Here is an 8,503-nt window from a genome sequence, read left to right on the forward strand (position 1 = left end):
AATAGAATATTAATAAGGATTCATATCGCTGGGGCACCACCCTGAAATCAGGGACTAATAACCAGACATTAGAACAGTCTCAATATTAGATTGTTCTCTTAGGATAATCAACATCCAGAGAACATCAACATTCAAAAGGAATGAACGAAGGCTTGAATCCAAGCACTGGCATCCCCTGCCAGCCTTTGACACAGGTGTATGCAAAAAAAACACTTCTCTTTGAAATATAACAACGTTTATTGTTGCAGTAATATCAATTAATAATCAATACAATGCAGTCAATAAACTTACAACTTACAACCACAAACTAAACAGTGACATGATTAGCTCTGGTAAACAAAATAAGCCTATAACACATGAGGGAGTTATGTGTGTGTGTGTGAGCGTGTATTTATCACTTTGTGGGGACCAAATGTCCCCATAAGGATAGTAAAACACGACATTTTTGACGTTGTGGGGACAATTTGTCGGTCCCCATGAGGAAAACAGCTTATAAATCATACTAAATTATGTTTTTTGAAAATATAAAAATGCAGAAAGTTTTCTGTGAGGTTTAGGTTTAGGGGTAGGGTTAGGGTATAGAATATATAGTTTGTACAGTATAAAAAACATTATGTCTATGGAAAATCCCCATAAAACATGGAAACCTAACGTGTGTGTGTGTGTGTGTGTGTGTGTGTGTGTGTGTGTGTGTGTGTGTGTGTGTGTGTGTGTGTGTGTGTGTGTGTGTGTGTGTCTGTATGTGCATGTATGAAAGGAGTGACATGCACAAAATGACGGACGTGACTCTCATGAAGTGTATGTCACGTGAGATTTCTGGCCAGAGATTATGGCCACAAATATGGGTGGAGAGAAGCCGGTTAATGGAGTCTGCCCATTCACCACATGTCTCCACTTCTATGATAACTTGGGGACAAAGCTGAGCTTTATATTTTATTCTAGCCAAATGATTGTGAGGGGTTGCGCGCGTGTGTGTGTGTGTGCGGTTAGTATGACAGAGAGAGAGAGAGAGTGGCGGCACCGAAGCCAGTTTCCCAATCGTGGGAGAGAAGGCAGATGTTAGTTTATCACTCAGAGACGTGGTGAATGGCTCGTAACTTGTCCCATGGTCTTTGGTTCTTTAAAGGATAAACTCACTGTACCGGTCTCATCCGCAATGGTATAAATACACAACAGTCCAACGTGTTTGGATTACAATACAACAAATATCTTTTGTGTTAACAGTATGTTACAGTAATAGCTTGAGTATTATTTAGCAGCAATGAGCGGACTCTGAGGTCTGTAAATTGTACAAGCAATAACCTTGATAAACAAGAATAACACACTAAAATATTCTATCTCTGCCCAGACGTTAACCTCTTCTTTGGATCGTGTGAGTATGCAGGTAGAATGTGTGTTCATCCATCCTTTGTCTGTTGGCAGGCGGTACGGCTGCTGATTCTCGGCGGGCTGGCGACATCGACTTGGTTGAAGAGAGAAGAGAAATCTTCTTTCTTCACTTCTGCAGGCAAACGAATGAAGATGCGGATTTCTCGGCGGTCTCCTTTGGAAAGTGTTCGGTGGAACACAGAGTTCTCAACTCATCCAGCGAGATAGAGATTGTATAGCCACAGTTACAAGTTGTACGTTACGTCCTTGTGCAATGAGGCTACATCTGAGAGCAGCAATGAGCTGTGTCTACGCTCGGCAAGCAAAGTCGCTGGAAATGATGCCCAGAAGGATCTCAGAGTTATGTCTACTCCCGATGACATCATGGTTGAGGGGCGTTCTGTTGAGCCCCTCATTCATTAGGAGTTGAGAGTTTGATCCTTAGGAATTTCACACATAGGTGTAAAGTGAGCAAGGCTTCATGGAATTTGTAGTCTTTTTTTGTACTCCCTTTGTTTGATTTTGGCATGGTTTTTATCAGTAAAATGTATGACTGTGTATTTGTAGGCCTCAGTCAGGCTTTATGACTGTGTTAGGCCTGCCTTTGTCTTGTATCTGAATACATGAGACCCAACAACCACAAACATGGAACCCAGCAGACCCATAGTTGCTCAAGCTTCATGCTACTGTGATTTCTGTCATTCCTTTCTGCTTTACAAAGTCTCCTACTGGCATTAGCTATGACTCTCCTACACTCACCCTGCTGTTGATGTAAGACAATACCCTAATCTTCACTGCTCTCATAAATTAATGTGAAAGGAAGATTCAAATCTGCATACTCTAACATAGGAGCAGATGTAAACATCTCCTTCAGCAGCTCAACCACTAATTAGCACTCTGACCACAAAGCACTAAAACCAAACTGCTTGATACACAGGTGGACTAGAATTCTAGTAACTACAGAACCCTCAGAATGAGCATAATTCCTTAACTGAATTGGGAATTTTCATTTTTTTTTTTTCGCAAGAATCCCTCGAGCTAAGATCTTATGACTTAAGAAAGTTGTTGCAAGAAATTACACTTTTCAGGCTTAACTTTGTTCTTAACTTTTCAGACTTTATTTTATTCTGTTAAAGATTACTTCTAGTCTCTGCAAGTGCTCTAGGAAAGTGGGCGAGTACACTAGTATGTCATCAAGGTACACTAGCATGAGCTGAAAAATTAGATCACCTATGGAAGCCTGCATAAGAAGTCGAAACATTGAAGGTCCATTGCAAACCCCAAATGGAGTCGTAAATACAGTCCTGTCTTGCTTGTGGACAGCATCCTGATGATATCCACTAACTAAATCAATGGAAGAAAATAACTTTTTTTTTTTACTCCTTGGATAAATGAAAGCTTTGATGCATTACAAGGCAGAGGAAATTAGTCTCACTTGGTCTTTGAATTCAGCTGCCTGTAGTCAACACTAAGCCTACTACTGCCATCAACTAACACGATAGGTAAAGCATAAGCACCAGTGCTTTCTTGGATCACTCCTTTCTTATGGAGCTTGCTGATATGTTCTCTGACTTTCCAATACTGAGAGGGTGGGCTTTGCCACCGGTACATCATCCACCACATGAATCTTATGTTGCACTTTGTCAGAAAAAACAAGATCTTCATCCTCGAGAGCAAAAACATCAGAGTACATCATCAACAAATCTGTCATTTCTGCCTGCTGTTCAGGAGTACCACTAATGTATGGCTTGTTGAGAAACACTTGTAGCTGTCTTCCAGTAACTGACTGTCTTTTTAGTTTACACTGATCTACAGCAGATATTCTCTGAAATCTCACCTCACACGTCTCATTGGACTTTACATTCTCGATACGAGGCCAAGTACCAAGTCTGGTTGTGGCCTGTAACCAGATATCTTCTGGGGAGGGGTTCACAACCTTTACAGGAAACAACAGTTTCTCTGAAGACACAAGATAAGAAACAACATTCAGACCAGGAGGTAAGGGTGTGTTTGCTGGTTCTAACAGAAAGTTACATGAACCATCATGTAACATATTCTTTTGCTCATAGAAAAAATGTGTTTTTAGCCATTTTTTGAAGACAGGCCCAAGCACTGAGCCCTGAGGTAAACCAGTAAGTAGCTGATGTGATTTGGACACCTAACCTATCCAGGCTACCTTGAAGAACCTACTGGAAAGCTAGGAATTAAACCAGTCAATAAACAGTTCTGTAATGCCCAGAGTAGATGGGGTGGACAGTAGAATCTGATGGTTGACTGTGTCAAAGGCTGCAGAAAGTTCCAGTAGAAACAGGACAGATGATCTGGATCCAGCTCTCACCTGTGTAAGTGACTCAGTGACAGACAGCAGGGCGGTCTCGGTGGAATGTCCACATTTGAAGTCTGACTGATTGTCATCCAGCATCTTGTTTTGTGAGAGATCTGACTGAAAACTCTTTTCACCATAAATGGAATGAGAGAGACTGGTCTGTAGTGTTCTACTTGTGCTGGATTTTTTAAGCTGCAGGGTTACTCGGGGCTACTTAAATGTAATGGGGAAAATGACTGTAAGTAGAAATGTGTTAATTATGTTTGTGTGTGCCGGTAGGATGGATTGAGAGATGGCTTGGAGAAGGTGGGAAGGAATGGGTACAAGGGGACAGGTGGATGGAGAAGAGGAATTAAGAGACCTCGGTGTCAGTCAGTAGAGCGAACATAGAAATAGAAGAGCTGCATACAGGAGGCGGGTGTTTGAGAGGGTGTCCACAATGTATTGCTGATGGCTGTAAACTTTTTAGTAAAAAATGTGGCAAAGACATCTGCTGCGAGTGTCTGTGGTGCTGTTGATCTTGTCCTCGTAATGGAAAGTTTTTGCAGATTTAATGTTATCTGAAGAAGATGCAAGCAGGGACTGATACTTACGCAGATCTGCTGGATCTTTAAATTCTTTGATCTCCTCTCAGCCACCCGGAGGTCAGTCCGATGTTAACAAAGAATATGAGAGAGGGGCTGGGCGGTGTCATACGTGCTGTCATAGAGGAGAGTGGACAAATGCTGTCTACAGTAGATAGGTTGTTAAAGTAGAGCCTAGTGTGTCTGTGGCAGTGTTTACATCCAGGGTGGAAAAAAGGTTTTGTGAGGGAAAAGAGGTAGAGACAGCAGTGCAAAGGCATGTGGGTGAAAGAGAATGGAGGTTACTGTGAAAGGAAACCAAAAGCGGAGTCTGTTTTAATATAGATGGGAGAGTCATTTTAAATTGAACAAAGTAGTGATTAGAGACATGTAAAGGAGTAACAAGAATATTTGTGTTGGTACAGGTAAAAGTGAGGTCCAGCTGGTTGCCCGATTTGTGAGTTGCTCTAGTGCTTAGTCTTTCCGAGTCAAATGAGGCCATTAGAGCATAAAGTTCAGTGGACTGGGGCTTGTCTTGGTGTATGTTGAAATTTCCAACAACACAAGTGGCCTGCCATCTTCAGGGAAAGAGGACAGCAGGACATCCAGCTCCTGGAAAGTTTGCCAGCTGTCCTGGAGGGCTATAGATGACAACAACATGGATTTATTTTTATTCTTTGCATTGTGGTAATAGCATGGAATTCAAAAGGAGTATTGTTACAGAGGAGTGTGGTGAAAGTTTTTTGGAATGAGCAAACATGTTCCCCCCACCCCTACCGGTATGTCGAGGGATGCGAGAGAAGGAGAAGTTGTTGGAGAGATCAGAGGGTGTTGCTGAATCCTCTGGACATATCAGTGCGAGGATGGTGAGGCAGGATTTAGTGACAAAGGCTTGAATGAAGTCAGCTTTGTTCACAGCTTACTGGCAGTTTCAGAGTACAACCGAAAAAGAGAGCAGAGCAGGTGCTGATTTGCAAAGTAGATGTAGGTTGTGTGGGTTGCAATGTTTCTTGCGTCTATATCATGTGAACTGTCTGTAACATATAACAGGGATGAACTTGAGGGCACATGTAATGCGTGGAGTAGACATAAGGAAATGTATAAGGAAAGTAGTAAAAAAATTAAAAAAGATACTTAAGTGCTATGGTGAGAAGCGTCTTGTCGGTGTCTTTGCTCATTGGATCATGTAGGTCTTCACACAAGAGCTGCCACTTCCACGTCAGCATTCACATCAAATATATATATGCTGCTTCCCAAATAAACAGAAAGTCTGAGGCACTCAAAAGGAATACAAGTTTAAAAAGCCTTTATTTAAACTTGGCTATCCATTAAAAAAACATATGCCAACATGTTTCGGCCTCTTTGGCCTTCCTCAGGGCAAATTCAAAAAGGCAGTCCATAGACTGCATGCTATATATCTGCATGTGGTCACATGACCTTGAAGCACAGGTGCTCATCTGCACATATCACCTGATAGAGAGCAATTACAACAAGTTACTTTAGATAAGACAAGTCACATTTTCACATCAGGATAGTTTAAAATAGCAATATAAATAAATACATATAGCAAGAGGTTACTTTATATAAGACAAGTTACAAAAAAGATTATATTGTAAAACATATTATATTTCATTTCATGCTCTAAAATATGTGCAGTCTCAAATGATGAATAATTTCACACTTTCTATATTTTACCACTTTCCACATCAAGATACAATTTGAAATATCAATATAGATAGATACATATAGCAAAGCATTGACATGTGCATATAGTCAGTTACAAGAAAGGAGAAAAATCCAATTCCAAGTTTAGACCAGGGTATTGATTAGCTTTTAAAGTATAAATCCAAAAGGATTCTCTTTGTAAAAGTATTTTGAGTCTATCTCCCCCTCTTGGTGATATTTTAACATGTTCCATCCCAAAGATTTTTAGAGTCTCGCTACTTCCGTGGTTCGCCTCTTTATAATGTAGAGCCATAGGATACTGGTGGTTTTTTGCTTGTGAAAGAAGAAAAGAAGAAGCGGACATGAAAAATACAGACAAACCACACTAAATTGTTGAAATCGTGGATACTCCAGAGACAGGCTCAAGGGGCTTTCCTGAATGTGTGTCCAGAGCTGGAGTTAAATGAAACCTCAGATTTTAACAATTTCGCTCTGCTTTTTCCTGTTCAGTTCTACATGCTGAAGGAACTTATCAGTCCAATCATCCAGAGGCAAAACATGAACTACCAGGATTGCATTCCGTAAGGGAACGTCTGATGATTACACTATGTTTCTTGACAACAGGTAGGGAAGCTAAAGGTTTATCTTTGTTTATCTTTGCAACACCTTTTCAGTTGTGTATATTGGGCTTTTTAAGCTTTGAAAAGTGCTAAGATTTGGAAAAAAGTGCTTGAACTTGCTTGAAATTCTGTTTTTATAGGATGACAAGTCTACTTAAACAAATGCAAACATAATTCTGGTTGTTTATAGCACAATAGCATTCAAAATGAATAACAATAATTAAATTGAATGTAATGAAGAATTGCAATAATCAGTATACTGTGTATATTGTATGAATATTGATATGTAATTTACTACAGTTGTAAGGTGCTTGAAAATGCATGAAAAGTGTTTGATTTGACTCTGGAAAAGGTGTAGAAAATTAGGAACCCTGCAGTATTGATAATGGAGTTTTGTGCTTATAATATTTACAGGAGAAAGCTTCAAGAGCCTTTCTTACCAGTTCAGAGTGGAAGTGGCAAACTACCAGGTCTTAGAAGAGAAATACCCTAACCATATGCATTTATTTTTTTTATATACTTTGAAGTTTATAGTGTAATTTTTATGCATTTGGACAGTGAAACATGGCCAAATGACTATGACTTATCAAGGGTCTGACATATGAAACTAGTTTTCGTTTTAAATTAAATTTTCTTGTTTTTCAGTGCCCAGTCACAGTGGAAGAGTGGCAGCAAGTAGCCAATGGGTTCCAGGCTCAGTGGAACTTTCCAAACTGCCTGACGTGAAACACGTCAACATTTGCTACCACCAGGAACTGGATCAACATTCTACAACTACAAGCATACATTTTCCATAGTTCTAATAGCACTAGTCGACAGCAATTACAGATTCCTGCATGTAGATGTGGGTTGCAATGGGTGGATTTCAGATGGTGGAGTGTTTGGTGGATGCTCACTGCAGGATGCCCTGGAGAACAAAACATTGAACATCCCTGCCCCTACACCACTTCCTGAATCTGACCTGCTGGCTCCTTATTGCGTTGTGGCAGATGTGGCATTTCCCTTGAATGAGTACCTCATGAAGCCATATCCAAACTGCAGGCTATCTGTAGAGCAACGCATCTTCAATTACAGGCTTTCGCAAGCTCAGAGGTTGGTAGAAAATGCATTTGGCCTCCTAGCAAACCGTTTTCGAGTCTTTCTAACCACCATTAATATTCAAAACACTGCCAAAATGGAGGATATTGTTTAGGCTTGCTGTGTTCTGCACAATTTTCTGCGTACAGAGTTATGTGAACTGGCGGGAATCAACCAGGAATGACCTGATTATGGCACTGTCCCAGGAAGATGGAGACAAGACCATGACCTACAGCAGGCCTCCCTGCCACACACACAACCAACAGTACAACACAAGCCAAACAGCTCAGGGATAAACTATGCCAGTACTTTAATTCAGACATTGGTGCAGTGCCCTTTCAGTGGGGCAAAATATAGCATGTATGCAAAATACAGGAAAAGTGTGAATATAGTACACTGATAAACTTGTTTGTTTCCAGTACTTGGCCATGGTTTCAGTTTTATGACTATGGTCTGAAATTACAAAATATATTTTTGAATTTTCCATCACACTGTTTTGGGATCCTTTTTGAAAAAGACATGCGAGTTCAAGTCTCCTTTACACAAAGTCTAAGCGTTCTATTTACTAACGTGCTGTACAATGGGCAATACAATTCTTATAAGCAAAGATATATATATATATATATATATATATATATATATATATATATATATATATATATATATATATATATATATACACTCACCTAAAGGATTATTAGGAACACCTGTTCAATTTCTCATTAATGCAATTATCTAATCAACCAATCACATGGCAGTTGCTTCAATGCATTTAGGGGTGTGGTCCTGGTCAAGACAATCTCCTGAACTCCAAACTGAATGTCAGAATGGGAAAGAAAGGTGATTTAAGCAATTTTGAGCGTGGCATGGTTGTTGGTGCCAGA

The 8,503-nt window shown here is 40.1% G+C and overlaps 1 long non-coding RNA gene across 1 annotated transcript; it reads left to right on the forward strand.

Moving 5' to 3' along the window:
* The first annotated feature begins 6,265 nt into the window (after nt 1–6,265).
* LOC127647347 (uncharacterized) lies at nt 6,266–8,006 on the forward strand. Its single transcript, XR_007971049.1, has 3 exons — nt 6,266–6,546; nt 6,957–7,012; nt 7,188–8,006. It is a non-coding gene; the product is annotated as an uncharacterized LOC127647347 (long non-coding RNA).
* The last annotated feature ends 497 nt before the right edge of the window (nt 8,007–8,503 follow it).

Source organism: Xyrauchen texanus, chromosome 1 (genome assembly GCF_025860055.1).
Source record: "Xyrauchen texanus isolate HMW12.3.18 chromosome 1, RBS_HiC_50CHRs, whole genome shotgun sequence".
Taxonomy (NCBI): domain Eukaryota; kingdom Metazoa; phylum Chordata; class Actinopteri; order Cypriniformes; family Catostomidae; genus Xyrauchen; species Xyrauchen texanus.